The sequence below is a fragment of the Balearica regulorum genome, chromosome 2 (assembly GCF_011004875.1).
Source record: "Balearica regulorum gibbericeps isolate bBalReg1 chromosome 2, bBalReg1.pri, whole genome shotgun sequence".
NCBI classification, from domain to species: Eukaryota; Metazoa; Chordata; class Aves; order Gruiformes; family Gruidae; genus Balearica; species Balearica regulorum.
The window spans coordinates 120,635,837-120,650,860 of record NC_046185.1 but is presented as its reverse complement, the minus strand read 5'-3'; the positions used below and the strand labels follow the sequence as shown (position 1 = coordinate 120,650,860).

Below are 15,024 nucleotides of genomic sequence, written 5' to 3'. Positions count from 1 at the left end.
AAAGTGGCCAAAGGGATATTCCATATCCTATGATGTCATGCTCCGTATATAACTGGGAGAGTTGGCTAGGAGGTGGCTCAGGAACTAGCTGAGCATCGGCTTTGGGTAGTGAGAAATTGTGCTGTGCATCACTTGTTTTGTATATTCTTTATCATTATTATGATTAATATTATTATAATCATAATTCTCTTCCTCTTCTGTCCTATTAAACTGTTTTTATCTCAACCCACGAGTTTTATCTTTCTCTTTTTTATTCTCTTCCCCATCCCACTGGGGAGGGTGGGAGTGAGCGAATTGCTGTGTGTGCTTGTTTTAGCTGCCTGCCAGGTTAAACCACAACACGGGGCAAAATGCTTTTCAAGAGCTAGAAATATATGCTTCTGTAAGTATATGTTCTACATGAACATCTAGCATGTTTATAAAGCATGCAAAGGTATGAGAGAGCCAGTAGCAGCAATGGAAGTAGAAAAATACTGGTAGGTAAGCATTATGTAAAGCATGACTGTGCCTTTAATTTTTAATTTCTTTATTTTTTATAATTTCTGGTGGTGTTCAGAAAGACATTTGACAAAGCTTGTCTCTTTAGACTAAATTTTCTTTTGCCTAGGTGTATTCTGTTCCCCATGTACTCTTTCTTGCCTTGGCTAGGAGAGATAGGAAATAAAAATCTGGAAGAAACAGGAGAATAAGTTCTAGTTTGCATTAATAGTAATGGAGTCAGAGCTGACTTTAATATGGGTAATGTGAGAACACAGATTTTTCCTGACAGCCAGACAGAGAAGCTTTCATGAGAAAGATTTTGTGAAAAACCCGTAGTGAGTAATGAAAATATATGTATGTGCATATATGTATGTGCATACAGCTGACAAAGAAAAACAGGTTGCTTCACTCTTTACTTTAAGAAATGGAGAATTGCAGCTTTCCATTACGTACAGCAATTCTTGGAGGAGATGAATAAACAAGTGCCTAGCAAGCCATCGGTGAAGGCTGAATAGGGCTGAGATGAGGCAGGTGCCACACTGAATGGCATTATAAATCAAAAGGCATCGAATAAATAAAATGACTGCTTGGAAGAAGTTGATTATGGGTTGGATAAAGTTTGACTTTTGTCTGTGATGAGGCTGAGGAGACCCATTGGAGGCTGGAAGGGTAGAAGAAGAAGGGGTTTAGAGATTTCTTATTGAAGAAGTAATGGAGGATGAACTCCAAAGATTCAGCTGTCTGACATGGAGGTACTAAATAATTAAAGCTGGCAGTTGATTAGGTTGAGAATGGTTACATCAAAGCTGAAATGTGGTCAGTGTCTCCTAAAATAAATTCAGAAAGAGAAGGGGAAATTTAAACTTTTGAATACAAACATGTGTTGCATGAGTGCTAAAATTCCACAGACAGATTATATTAGTTGGTCTTTTATAAATGTCCTTTGTTTTCTGTTCATTTCTTCATTCTTTCCTTCAATCCTTCCAGCATTAACTGCAGTAGGAAAAAACTACTCATGTTCCTCCTTTAAGACAAAGCAAATTGAAAAAAGAACAGCACTAACACATACGCATTCTTTTGAACTGAATACGATGTTGCATTTACTTTTTCCTTAATTAATTTTATTTTTGAATGGCAGCTTAGGAAAAATAAATTATATACTGAGGTACTACTCAAACAAGTGCAAAATTCAGGAAACCATTACCTGTGTGAATCTGTGAAAATTTTGCCTGCTCCATTACATGCACATGACTTAAGTCGAAGCTCAGCATATTTAAAAACTCGGACATAATTGTGCAGTCCTGAGGGACCGAGGCTTAATAAGTACTCATACTTCTTCCCACTTCGTTATTACTAGATTATTGCTTTCTTATTCCACTATCTTAACTTGTATGACTTGACTGTTCAAATAGAAACTCATTGACTTGAAAATGAACCACATTCAGTTGGCTCTAAAACTTTTGCCTCGGAGAATAATTTTTAATAATGTAAACTTCATGAAACCACAGACATTTGCATAGGACGAGAAAAGAATGAGGCAAGTATTTCCACTTTGTCTTCAAGAGAACAAGGGGTACGTAGGGACATTGTATTTTTTGTTTCTGTGCCTGCAGTTCTTAATCAAATGCTTTAACTTTTCTGAAGTCCTTATTCAAGCAAAATGATTAACTTCAAAGTCTCAGAATATGGCCACGGGCCTGTAAAACCATTAGGATCATCTTGGTTGATGTGTTGTGGGACTGTGAATTGCTAGAGGGTGGTTAATAACAAGGTTGAATTTAGCATTCGAAACAGAACCAGACAAATAGATTGGAAACCTCCATTTTCCATGTGCAGCGAGGAAGGTACAGGATAGATGGGACCACTGTAAACTCTTAAATGGTCTAAGAAAAATCCCTTGCTTTTGAGCTGAGAAGCTTGCCTCTAATGCCGAAAAAATACTTGACTCAGGCACACTGATGAAAGAGGACACAGATGCTACTTTGGAACTGAGTTGTGAATCACAACATTTATTTACTGCTGCATGTGTGCACACACACATGGACATAATTTGTTGTCTGCCCTGTGAATTCAAGGCATGGCATGACACCCCTAATGAGGGAGTCCAAAGTCACACTTGGGTTGGTTGTTTCAAGAGACAGAAATCCTGCTCCTATTAGTCCAAGTTCAGCATCCACCAGCCTGACTCCTACACTGCTGCCACAAGGTTGAGTGAATCATTACTCCAAATTTCACAGCTTGAATACATCTATTTTCTTTCCAAGCATCATCTGTTGCCATCCCAACTCCTGGGATTCTGTTCATCTCAGAGTGTGACCAATAATTAGCCAAACACCTTGAAGTGCGACACATTCTAAACAAAACCACCCACATTTAGGACTCCCTTTTTACTGGACATGAATAAGAGGCCAAAACATTTGCTGATCCATCCTTTCCAGGAAAATCCCTGCACGACTCTCAGAAATATCAGCAACTATACTAGATGCACTGAGTAACTTGTACTTGCTTTAAAATCAAGACAAGGTGGATGGCACGCTTGCTTTCTGTATTGTATCTTCAGAGGTGATGGAGCTTGCCAACAGGCTAAAGACCTGCTTGTCTGCATCTGCAAACCTGTCACCCTGCGGCTGCATCTGGCTGATGGCGGGAGGGTCGTTAGGGGTCCCTGAGGGGTGCCCTGACAATGCATCACCTGCGCCCAGCGCACTCCCCGACATGAAACCGGGGAATGGTGCTCTTTGAGACACATTTCTCTGATCATAATGCTGTGTCTGGCAATTAATGTCAAAGTTAATTAATATAGCTAATTCATACACATTAGGAGATAGATAAATATCCACTAGAAATGCAGCTGTTTTCACCATCCTCTTTTATTAATGTTACCAAACAAAGATCAGCTGCCAGTGTCTTACAGTTGTTACTGATCTGGGATGATATATGAAATGTAAACTGGAGCTTAAAACTTCTATAGTTTTTCCTTTACCAACCCCCTCTCCTTGCCACTCAGTCCATTTTCACTTTGACAAATGCCGTCTACCAATGCCAGCGTGCCCTGCCATTAACAGCTCCTGCCTTCTGTAATATTAACCACCTCAGACAGCATAATTTGTACACTGCTTAAGAGGGTTTTGTTTGTTTGGTTTATTGACATGTAATAGAAATAGATGAATAAAATCTGGCGTTGACTGATCAGAAGCTTCTTGCACAAAACACAGCACAAAAATACAGTGCAGTCTGGATTGCCTCCAAATTGAATTACTGTGTTTCAGAACTGATGAGGCGAATCTAGGATTTGATGGAGATTTGTATTGCAGAGCTATGGGCAAGTCTTTCCAGAAGTTTGGAAGCATCAAGGGAAAAAGTCAAACACCTGAACTCTCAGGAAATTGATGGGCAGAGGTTGTTCAGGAGGTTGGCTCTGTAAAAATGGCTGAGAACCTTTTGCAAGCTGGGATGAAAGCAGCAAATAGTAGGCAAAAGGAGGATGGCAAGTAGATGGAAAACCAAGTGGGTTTTTTTTTCCCCCTGGAAGATACTAAAAGAAAGGAAAAGCTCTCTCTCTGAAAATGATCTTTTCTTTTTCCTATCTATGTAGTAAACAAAAAATCTAACACTCTGTGGACAAAAACAATCAAAAGAAATCAATATACTATAATGGAATTCATGTGCCAGGTTTCAGGTGTTTCAGTGCAACACATATTTTTACTTTTTTTTTTTTTTCCCAAAGAAAACAGCCATATTCTATTTGTTTTGTTGAGACACCACATTTCTTTTTAATAATAAATAAGAGGCAGATACCTTAGCCATATTTTATATTTGGCTGAAATACTTCCACACTTCTATTGCAAGTCATATTTAGAAAAAAGACCTTCTTTTTCTTTTCCTTGCAAAAGTGAGGAAAAATACTGTTGGCAGGACATGGAGGCTGTTGTGGAACCCCTTCTGGAAAGCTGCTTAGACTGGAGGATTTCCAGGAGTCGCAGCAGCAGCAAAGTTAATGCACAAGTAAATCAGAATCCTACAGTATGTTTTGCGATCAAATGCACTTAAAAATCTCTACAAAATGCTTTTACATGGCTGAATTAATAGCCCTTGAAAAAGACCTATTACATTGTTTTGTTAATGCAATTGTTCAAACAGTTTCATCCAGCTGTAAAGAAGAGATCCAGGCTCTAACTGGTTACATTTTCATAAAAACAGAAACATAGTGCCATGATGGCATGGAGATAATTTTCTTAATTGGATCAGGGACAGTGCAAACAATTTTTATCAGACATCTGGTTTTAAAGTCTCACGTCCTAGACTTGTAAGTTATGTGACGATTAATTTTTCATTGCAAAGCAGTTTCAACCTTTGAGGATGGAAACGCATGAGTTTTCGTTTCCTTCTCTCCCTGAAATGCACAGTTCAGAAGAAGACAAATAACATAGCTTATTTTAGTTTCCTTAATTTGCAGAAATATAATACTGAATTAATCCAATCCCTTGCTAGTTTGGAACCTGATTGTAGATTTGCGGATTTTTACATTTAGGAATAAGACTTGCACTCTCTTTTCAGGGGAACTTTTAGTTTAATAAAACCCTTTGCAACTTATTGAAAGTCTCTGATGCTCACTGTATGTTTCATTTCTGCTTCTGAAAAGTTCTTTTGCAAATAAATGCATCCAACCAAAAATTGCTGTGTGCTACTCTAAATCTGGACAGAACAACTCCAAAGGAAAATAAAGAGGTAATTTAGGAGGAAAAAGCAAGAAAAATTTTACTTTACCTGTGTTTACATGACAGATGGTGAGCAGAATCCTGGGTAATCTGTGAGTCCTTGTGAGTGAAATCAATTAAGTTTAGAAAAGCTACTTATTGCCAGGGAGATTAAAAAGTAATTAGCAATTATAAAGAAATCTGCAAGGGTCCTAATTATAATGAAGCAATGAGTTTAGTTTCTGGACAGGAGGGAGGTTCTAAATACAAGGGGAGTTTGTATCTTATCCGTTGTTTATTAAGAAAATAGCAAGCCCTATCTTTTTGCTGTTATGATGATGATCTCCGGAAAGGCCTCCTGGATTTTTATCACAATGCTGACACAATAACAACAGCCCTAATACCAGTTTATTAAAACCCAACTGCAGGATTAAGTACTTAGTTAAGAACATTTAGCAACAGATAGGAAAAGAATTGAAGATCTTGCTACTGTTGTGTCTCGTATTCTTTCACAGTTAATCAAAACTTTTCCTGCAGTTGCTTTTAGTTTTATTTAGTCATTTATTTGTACCATTACAAATGGTACATGTTTTTTATCTCTCTTTCCAAGAGCTGGGCATAAGGTACTTCTGAGAATAATTTAATTGACACCACTAAGTTTCCACAAGGTGTACATCTGGCTCCCAGACAGTGACTCAAAACTAAATTCCACCTATTTGAGCCACATAATATTTTGATAGTTGATATATTTTCTTACTGCAAGAAGCAGAGCTTCCCTGGTGGAGGACAGCTAGATGATACACAGATACCCAAGCAGCTGTTTTGGGGTGCAAGTTGAAGTGGAAGCTCTGCAAAGATGCTCCAGAGCAGTTCCCAGTGCAAACCAATTCACCAAGTGATCACCGGGGATCTTTGACTGCTGGAAAGCACGTATGAAACGCCAGCATCAAAGTGGTCATGGAACATTCCTGTCAACCATACAGACATAAACTAGGGAAACACCTAAGATGAAGGAAAAGGCAGCAACAACAAAACCCTAGAGTTTATGGGACACGTGAAGATGTGTGGCCTGTTGAAGAGGCTTAGGCATGCCATGAGGGGAGGTCTTCTCAGTCATTTGCTGTCCTGAGTGCCCGAGTTTCTTCCCTGGTGTGCCACTGTTGTTACTCCTGACTCCGATAGACACGAGGTAAAATGGAGATTTAAGCCTCCACTGTTTTGGTGTGATGTGGTGACGCTTCAGGAAGACAGCTCCAGCCAGTAGTGATTGCTCAAACAGCAGTAGGATTTCTTTATGGCTGAGGGCTTCTTTAAACTAGATTTCTTTGTTGACATTTTATAAGAAATGCTTTTTTCCATGTTAACTACTCTCAGATGGCTGTGCTGAACAAAACATCCCTATTTTTACTTTCAATTACCAGTGATCATTCTCAGGAATGTGTTTCATTTGAGGTATGCATATATCCTCAACACCTCTGGTTTTGAATAGTCTCTTCAGCAGATTTATATGAAAAAAAATCCATATTTTGAAGCTTGATATGTAATATTTAGAGGACAGAACTAAAATAATTGTGACAAGCATTGAAACTTTTATATCCTAGTTCACTCCTTTCAATGGTATACTCCATGCTCTTCAGCAGAATACCCAAACAGCTGCAGTCTTACCCAAAGAACAGCACTCTCAAAGGCTTTTGTATTCCTCTGTAGAGGCTTAAGGTTTTTTCTTCCCTCTCTGAGAACTTGTAAAGCTTTGGTAATGTTTTTGTTTTGTTGACGATTTTGTATTTTTAATATATTGCTTCTTTTCCATCTTTAAGATATTATTTGCTTAATTAAATGCTTAGAGGCATCTGGTATGTTCACACAAACAGCACAAAACCAGCTTTCCCCTATTAACAGCTACCTTTTTGATTAATATGCATCAAAACGAAATCTGTGAATGCTTTCCTCAAGCAAATCAATATGTAAGCATGTCCTATGTGTAAATGACTTTGGCATTCAATCTGATCATCTTTTGGTTGTTCTGTCCTTCCCTTTCTCTTCTTTACAAATTCTGAGTGGTGTAAGATGATTGTGAGAGACAGAAAAGGATAGAAAATCCCCAGATATGAAGTTTAAGATTTTTGAGGTTTGTAGGCTTAATGTTAGACTTCCAGGACCACGTATAGAGATTTAAGTAAATGTTGCTCAGTTTTAGATTGTCAGTGAAGCAGCTGAATGTTCAAGATGCCTGAAAAGCAGACTACTTTAATTAAATATTTTCACCATAGATTCAGGGACCCATTGCTAAGCATAAGTGTAAATACTACTAAGACAGCAGTAAAAGAACATGCCACTGCCTGCTGTTATCTGAACTCCCCATTAAAATTAGTCTCGTGAATGCAAAATGAGAAGCATTATTTTTAAAACTTTCTAAACTGGCTTAGGCCAATGTTGTGGTCCTGACTGAATGAAAGTCCAATATTTTCCATATTTTTACTGTTACTTTTATCACATCTTTGTGAGGTCTTTCCCTCTTTCATACTACCTTATCCTTCTTAGCACATGAATAATTTCATGACTTTGTAAAGACCTAGAGATGAATTAAATTTGAGATGAAAGGAAAAGAGATTAATAGTGAAAAGGAAAAAGCTTTCTGCTTTAAAAAAGTGACTCTAATACCACAAATTCACTGCCAGTGCTTTTCCGAGAAATATTTATGATCACGGATGTTTATAAGCCAGGACATTTTTGTAAAAAACCCTATGTGTTTAAGGGACAGTTTTATGCATGTAAGGAACATATCCTTAGCAGCTCATCACCAGGTTTTATTTTTAGAACAGTGCCACAATATTTTAGTATAATTTATTAAAAACTTAATAGGCTGTTAGCTCTCAAGTTGTAAATGAAGCATGTAGGAGGAGAGGGATTACTACTGTATAGCTCCTGCAACAGGGAATAATTATAGTCCTTCTAGAATAAGAAGGGGGTGGAAAAATACTGTGTAATAAGTTCTGTATACTTTTTCCTTCCAGCGACAGACTGATTCAGTTTTAAAAATTGCATATTTATAAGCTGCTGCTGGATGTTTGTTACCCACCATGCGACTGGTCTACAGAGAGGAGGAAAGGTTACAGTCATAGAGGGCTCACCTGTGGCTCCTCATGGCTGTAGCTCTGAGAGTTGGCAATAGAATCTCTCCTGCGTTGTCCAAGAGAGTGGCCTCGCTGGGGCCCATTTTCAAAAGGACACCAAAAAGTTTTGAATTAATTAGTTTGCTGGCTCCAGTTCTGTAAATTTGGTTGTTTGTTTATATTGTACCTACCATTCCTAGCTGAAATTGGGAACTTTTTTTGAGTCTGTGTGCTGTTCTAAAAGACTGTGTCTATCACAGGGAGCTTGAAGTCAAGTTGGCCAAAGACAGGAGAGAAAAAGAAGACCTTGAGAAATTACCTGGTGTGTCAGAAAAATGTGCTAGTTTGGTGGCAGGCTCAGGAAGAGAAAACCGATTTCCCCTGGCTCCTACATGAACATCTTATTCACACTGGATCAGTGTTGCTTGTGCACCTCATCCAGACCCTTTGAAGCTGATGGAGATCTATCAGGCTTCAGTTCTCTTGAGTGCTAAGGAGTATTTCAAGGACAAAGAATTCATCCCACTTGTTCATCCTACTTTACAACTTCCATCCATTTACAAAGAAAAATTTTACTACTTATCTAAACCAGTTCAATTTGGATTCTCTATGCACTGAAAATTGCCATTTATTTTAGTTTGGAACTCCCTTTTTTATTTTTCAGTAGGTACAAGGATGAATAATGTCTTGTGCTTTTACAAATCCCGCAATGATTTTGAAAATTTCTTATAACTATAGTTATAACATCAAAATGAATTTTGTTCCAGTGAGGAACAAATTCCAATCCTTCTCATTTGTTCATTATAATTACTTATGAATTATAGTGCCTCAAAGGAGCTGAGCTTGCTGGCTTTTGACCAGAGATAAGCTATAACCTCTCTTTAAATTGTAGATCTCTGAAGAGGCTGAACCTTAGTCTTCTTCAGAAAACATGTTTTAACCTGTAAATAACTAATGCTGGCTAGTAAAAAACAAACTACTAAACTGCCTTAAAGTGGTTAACCTCAGGTATGTTAAACATAGGCAAGTCATTTCTCTGAAAAAAAGATTTTCGTATGTGGTCTATGTGAACCATAGGATAATGTTTTCTCAGCAGCTGAGATTTCTTCCTGAATTGCACTAAGCAACTACAAAAGAAAAAGCTTTACAGAACAAATTTTTTTGAAAAGATTATCAGAGTTGATGGACATTCTGCCAAACGAATCCCCTCTGTGTGGGGCATAGGAGTGCTTTTTAACTTCAGACTGTTACCTTATTCTGTATAGGGCAGCAGGAAGATTAGGCAAACTGATGCTCTTTTTGTCTTTGAATCTGGACTGAGGTTTAATTTCTAGCACAAAGAAACCTGTTATTCTTGAGCTGAGAACAGTTACTCCATTTCCAATACCACCTCTGCATCAGGCCTACTCTGTCAGACAAGGATATAGAATTGGAGAATCCCAGAACTGTTTAGGTTGGAAATGACCTTTAAGATCATCGAGTCCAACCATTCACCTAACACTGCCAAGACCGCCACTAAACCATGTCCCAGAGCACCACATCTACAGGTCTTTTCAATACCTCCAGAGAGAGTGACTCAACCACTCCCCTGGGCAGCGTCTTCCAAGGTTTGACAACCCTTTCGGTGGAGTTCCTAACATCGAATCTAAACCTCCCTGGCACAACTGGAGGCCATTTCCTTTTGTCTTGTCACTTGTTACTTGGGAGAAGAGACCGACACCCACCTGCCTACAACCTCCTTTCAGGTAGTTGTAGAGAGTGAGATGGTCTCCCCTCAGCTTCCTTTTCTCCAGGTTAAACAACCCCAGTTCCCCCAGCCGCTCCTCACAGGACTTGTGCTCCAGACTCTTCACCAGCTTCGTTGCCCTTCTCTGGCCACACTCCAGCACCTCAATGTCTTGTAGTGAGGGGCCAAAGCCCTGTGTTATCCAACTCCAGTAATATTCCTGCTACTACGAACTTCATTGCTAGCAAAGGTACAGTAAGTGCATAAAACCTGGGAAAAGGAACTTTTAAAGGGTTTGTGACAAGCAAAACTTCCTCAGGGAGGACATGCTTGATCCCACTGATGGCTAGAAAGCACTGCCTATTGCAAAGCTGAACTGGGCATTTACAGCCAGGATTTTCACAATCCTTAGTTGGACACTTAATGCAGATGGAAAGATTTATTTTACACATGCAGACCGTTTGTTGCCAAACATCGGAGCACTCTCTCCTCCTCTATAGCTCTAAAGGCTATAGTCAATGACTATGTTATGGAATCTACAAGCTGGTGATCAGCGTACTTGCTCTGGGTGTTACAAACTGGAGTATCCACAAACCGCAGACATAATTGAGGATGCTGATCTGAGAAATTGTCCTTATATCTATTTTCTCATCATATAGGAGGGTGCGAATCTTACACTTCCTAGTCAGTAATGGGTTACTCCATTATTACAGCTCAATTAGCACATTTAGCCTAATTATTTCATATTTGTACTCTGATTTGAAAACATAACTGACTACAGATGTTGTTAGTTGTTGTGTGTAATGTGGACTCAGCCATTCATTTTGGTATTAGTATGCAGCAACTCGAAGGATACATTGGGCACAAGAAGAAAAAAGAAGGGAAAGCTGTAACAACAAGGCAATGGTTGATGCTCTTGCACTGACAAAGGAAAGTCTTATCAAATAATCCATAGCTTCAGTGTTGGTAATATTTTACCAGCAGCGACTCTTTCTTGAATCAAAAGGAAGACCCCATAGATTGCAAACCCTCTGGAACAAAATGCTGAGCAACCAGACAGCTAGATCCAACTCATTGGTATGACCTACCATGGATGTCTGAAGCTATGTGTGTGTCGCTTCACACTCTTACATCCTGGATTCCTGACACACTCAACATTTCCACTGAAGTAATAGAAAATAACAAGTAAGATAGCCTACGTTGGCAGAAGACAGATGTAGCAGGTTTGTGTTGGGTGTTAATAATTATGTAGAAATAGAAAACCCAGGGCAAAAAGGTAAGTAAAAAAGGTAGGATTTCCCCCTCTATCAGTCAATGTAGAAAAATACCAACCAATAATGATGATGGTTAATGAGGGAAGAGGAGTGAAGACTTAAAATTCTAAACAAGCAGTAGTGCGTAGGGTAAGGCATTAAACTGGAAGGGATCTGGCTTGGGAGCTGACCCTATTTCTGGATCTGCACTTCTGAGGCTCAGTTATTCTTGGAGTAGCCACACCAATGACCCTAGAAACCTTCCCTTGCCTACAGAATAAATCCTAATTCAGTGGTGGCAAATTTCATCTCGGGGTCTCTTCCAGCTGCATTCAAAACTGCAAGAGATGCCCTAAAAACAACCGGCCCTGGTGTAAGCAAGAGAGGTAAAACACCGACAGAATTTCAAACAACCCACTGCTTGTAGCAAAAGGGGCTATACAGAGCAAACCGCTGTAGCGGCTACCTGTAACGTCATTTTAATGCCGCGTTCTCGTCAACAGCTTTTGTTGTGCATTTAACCTTTCCAGCCCGTCCCCTCTCTAAATACCGGGCTTCCCCTTTCAGCGCAATTACCGCTAATCCAATACAGCCCCTGTAAAACCCTGCCCCTAACCTCCCTCCCAGCCGCTCCCCGCTGCCGCAAACAGCGGCTCCTCATTTACATTCCCCGCCCGCTCCTTTCCCGCCGCCGCTCCGCGCCCCCCGCGGCGGGGCCGCTGCCGCCTCTTCCCACCTCCTTCCCTCCCCCCCCCCCCCCCCCAACCCCCCGCCGCAGCCGGGGACCCCTCCCGGGGAGGCCGGGCCGGCGGGAGCCCCGCCCGCGCCGCCGGGGGAGCATCAGCGTGGGGCGGTGCGTGCCCGCCAGCAGCGCCGCTGGCTCCGCAGCGCGGGGCGGGGGGGGGAGCCGCCACCGCCGGAGGTAAGCAGGGGCAGCCGCCGGTTCCTTCTTCCCGGGGCTTCTCCGCCGGCCGGGGCGGATGCTGCGGGGTTGGGTTCGGTAGTACAAGCTGTGGAGTAAGGGATAAGGCGGGGGAGGATGGGGCTCCGCTTCTGAGATGCGTTTGCTTATCGGTTTTCTTCTTATTTTATGCAATGTGATCTGAAGTGACAACTGCCTAGTGGTTTGCGGCGATAGTTTAAAAAGCATTGCGTTGTAACTGACCTCCTGTATCTTCGTGGGCTAGGTTATATGTGAACAAGCAGTTTCAGGGGTAGGCACGTAGTGAAAATCGCGTATGGATTATTTCCGCTTTTTTTGAATGGGTGGGAGCTGCGAGGGAAGGTGACATTAACATCTATCGTTGCCTGAAAAGCGTCATATCTCTTGTAGAAGGCAGGATATTATTTTTTTTTTTTAAGCAGAAACTGCAAGATGCTTGTCATGACCAGTGAGCATATGTTGCTGAGATGCTTATTGGTGACATACAACCAGAGGCACGAGACTGCTCCATATCGTAATGAACTGGGAGCCTGTGGCTTGCATATTGTATTTAAAGTAGAACAGTGCATGAAAGACGGCATCCTTTTTTAAAATAGATCTTGAAGCACAGCCAATTGAAAAAGCCTGTTGTAGTACTGTGATAGGCAATACCTTTTATCTAGGCAGTTTACAAGACATAGCCTTTATATATTTCTCTCATATAGTAGGAGGGGCCAGATGACTGTTTCGGGAAAGTATTTTAAAGCGTAGATTGAATAGGTGGGTTATAATGGAGCTATAACAGCCATGGGTAAATAATTAAGGACTGAACTGTCTTCTACAGGAAAAATTGGGAAGGAAACTGAACTGTACTATGAACAAATGGCCGTGCTTGTGCAGCAGAACTACAATATATAATCTAACAGAGAAAATCCACCTCTCAACTGCAGAAAGCAGTCAAGCCTTCAAGGTTTATGGAGGCAGTCCTTTATATGGAGAGGCTTCCGTGGAAAAAGCTGCTAATTAAAGCAAGTAGGATCAGTCCCTCTTTACCCTATTGACAATTTAATGTTTAAAAATGACCCTTTGACTGCCTCAGGAGGTAAATCAGCAATGGGAATGTGCTTCTGATGAATGAGGCTGTCATTTTACAGCTGGCTTTTTTTTTTGGGGTGGTGGTGGAGGGAATAGTAGATTAAGGAATGCAACTGAAAAGCAAATTTTAAAAAAGCTGTAATTTTCTCCTAATGCTTTGCAGCGGTACCTCTGGAAAGCAGATGTAACTCTTCAAATCTATATTAAGTTTTGACTCTTACATTTACAGAGTGATTTTAACCAGATCAATTGCAGGAATAGATAACAGTATAAAGGTAGCATCACTGTTACTATCTGAAAATATTCTAGTGACTTTACTTAAAAACTATATTAATTAGACCTAAATCTACACATGCAAGCAATTGGCTATTGCCTACTATGCTGTTGTTCCAGAGTGACCTATTCCCCTCTAGTTTATGTAGCAGGGTTATTGTAGGTCCTAATCATAAAGTAATCTTTGATGCAGTGAAATTATTATGGTAAATTTCTTACCAGCTATTCTGATTTTGGCGGACCATGCTAATCAACTGTCTGAACATCACCTATTCCTTTAAAAAAAATATATGTTACTTCTAAGGATTTGGAAACTGCAGAAATACCTTTAATCTTATTAGGACTGATGGAATTTACTTTCCCCTTGTAAACTGATGTTCTCTAGATTAATGCCAGATATGGAATAGTTTTGAACTTTAGTCTTTGCACTGGAGAGAGAAGGAAAGAGGGAAGGCAATTGCAGTGTTACAATGGTAGAGATGCAATTATGCGATTGTATACAGGATTTACAGTTACAATAGCATAATGCAGAATAAAATAAAACTCAAGCTTATTATTGACAAAGCCTTTTATTTCTGCTAATAAAACTGATGTGGTAATATAATGCTAAAATAGCTGCAATAATGTGCATACATTAAAGACACTTTATGTATTGACACTGACTGCCTTAAAAAGTTTGAAAACACTGGGCAATCTTTCCTCTCCTGGCAACAGGAGGCAATATTCCTAAGTGCTTGTGCTGTAGCGTCTGCTCTCGTGCTGCCTTCCCTTGGAGGTCTTGCCAGGGCTGAGTTTTGCCTTACCAGATAAGCTGAATCAGCACAGATTGCATTTCTTCACAGCCTGCAGCTGCCCATAGCAAGCGTATAGCTAAGCCCAGTCCCTCACTGGCCATGGAACAGACCTCAGCTGCAGTAGCAAAACCCAACCAACTCGTGCTCCAGTCTAGCTCATTGCAGGTAAACAAATTCTTCTCTGAGGATTATAGCTAGAGCAGAGGTTTTGGCCATGCTGTAGATTGAATTAATCAATTGTCAGGTAAATAGAGGCAATTAATGTACACATAAATTCTAGTGTATGTACTCGCAAATGATTTATTCTGGTCAGAGTTAATGGATCTGTGTAAAGAGTGTCACTGAATTGTTTCACGGCATCCTTATTTGTGGAATACATGAACTGATATGTCTGGCTATATTTACTAAGCAACTAAATGAATTAATAACCAACAAATTTATGAACAGATACCGAGTTTTTGCATCCAAAGCTCAGCTGTGTGGTGGAGCACAACTAAAGGTAATGTGGTGTCTGCAACAGATCTCCTTTGGGTGCAAATTTGTAATTGTGATACTGAAGATGGGTAACTTAAAATCAGTAGAAACTGAAGTGAACAAACCCCTATCTTGTCTAATGGTTTCCTTGGAATAATTCAGAGGACAACACAGTTACTGTGGGGTAACTGCAAATA

At 40.1% G+C, this 15,024-nt stretch overlaps 1 protein-coding gene across 2 annotated transcripts in view; it reads left to right on the top strand.

Moving 5' to 3' along the window:
• Positions 1 to 12,058: 12,058 nt before the first annotated feature.
• Positions 12,059 to 15,024, top strand: part of TMEM108 (transmembrane protein 108) — a 169,525-nt gene continuing 166,559 nt past the window's right edge. For both annotated transcript variants that reach the window (XM_075745630.1, XM_075745629.1), the window contains exon 1: positions 12,059 to 12,191. The gene's annotated coding sequence lies outside the window, so the exon portion shown is untranslated. The remainder of the gene's footprint in view (positions 12,192 to 15,024) is intronic.